General features: G+C 72.9%; 1 protein-coding gene across 2 annotated transcripts in view; it reads right to left on the bottom strand.

Moving 5' to 3' along the window:
* The window catches only part of CSNK1E (casein kinase 1 epsilon), a 21,280-nt gene extending 20,701 nt beyond the window's left edge, over window positions 1-579 (bottom strand). The window contains exon 1 of one of the 2 annotated variants that reach the window (XM_035339321.1): window positions 275-579. The gene's annotated coding sequence lies outside the window, so the exon portion shown is untranslated. The remainder of the gene's footprint in view (window positions 1-274) is intronic. The other variant, XM_035339329.1, reaches the window with a different exon arrangement.
* Between the last annotated feature and the right edge of the window lie 457 nt (window positions 580-1,036).

The following is a 1,036-nucleotide window of genomic DNA, read 5'->3' as shown; positions in this document are numbered from 1 at the left end:
CCCCCCCCCCCCCCGCCCGGCTCCCCCCTTCCCGGATCGGAGGGGGGAAAAGGGGCGCCCCCCTCCCCGCACCCCCACAAAGGGGCTTTTGTCCCCGCTGCCCCCCGGCCCGGCGCATCGCGCCCTGCCCTCCCTCCCCTCCCCGCCCCTCCTTCCTTCCTCCCTTCCCTTCCCCTCCCTCCCTCCCTCCCCGGGCGCACACAAAGAGCCGGAGGGGCCGCCTTTCCCCCGGGGTTTGCGCCCCAAGATGGAGGCGGGCGCCCCCCATACCCACCCAGGCGGGAAGGGGGCCGTGTGGGGCTGCTGCTCCGCCGGCTGTCAGGGGGCCAGGCGGCCGCGGAGGGGAGGATGACGGAGGATTGGGGAGGGCTGGCGGCGGCGGCCGTGCCCGGCTCGGTCCCTCCTTTCGCTCGGCTCAGCTCGGCGCGGCGCGGCGCTGCCTGCCGCCTCCCGCCCGCTCGCCGTCCCCTCCAGCCGGCGTGTGCTCGGCGCAGCCCGGCGCTCACCCAGTTTCCATTGAGCCCCGGAGCCAAACCCACTGATGTCACCCAGCGCAGCCCCGGCCCTCCTCCTCCTCTCCTCTCCTCCTCCTCTTCTCCTCCTCCTACCGCCCGCCGTTAAAGGCGCAACCGCCGTTCCCTCTGCCCCCACCGCCCGGCACGGCACGGCCGCGGTCCCCTCGGAGAAGGGACGTGGGGGACGCTGCCCCTCGGTGGCTCCCCGCTCTCCTTTCGGCCCTGAGGGGAGACAGAGGCCCGGGGCCGCCCGCTTCCCTCACACCGCCCGGCCTGCTTGGCTGGGAGTTAAAATGTCGTCGAGTTTGCGGTGGGGAGGCCGTGGGTGCGCGGCCCCGAGCCCTCGGGGACATCCCTGAGGGGATGTCGTGGCCCCGACGGGGTCGGTTTGGCCAGCACCTGTGGGAGCAGAAGCCCTGTGCCCTGGCGTCGCTGCACGGCCTTCACACCATCAGCATAACCCACAATATTTGCCCCTTCCTCTTTTCACTAGCCATCCTTCCCCTTCCAGCCGCAGCTGA

This window comes from Oxyura jamaicensis, chromosome 1 (genome assembly GCF_011077185.1).
Source record: "Oxyura jamaicensis isolate SHBP4307 breed ruddy duck chromosome 1, BPBGC_Ojam_1.0, whole genome shotgun sequence".
NCBI classification, from domain to species: Eukaryota; Metazoa; Chordata; class Aves; order Anseriformes; family Anatidae; genus Oxyura; species Oxyura jamaicensis.
The sequence above is the reverse complement of the archived record's forward strand: the minus strand, read 5'-3'. Positions and strand labels throughout refer to the sequence as shown.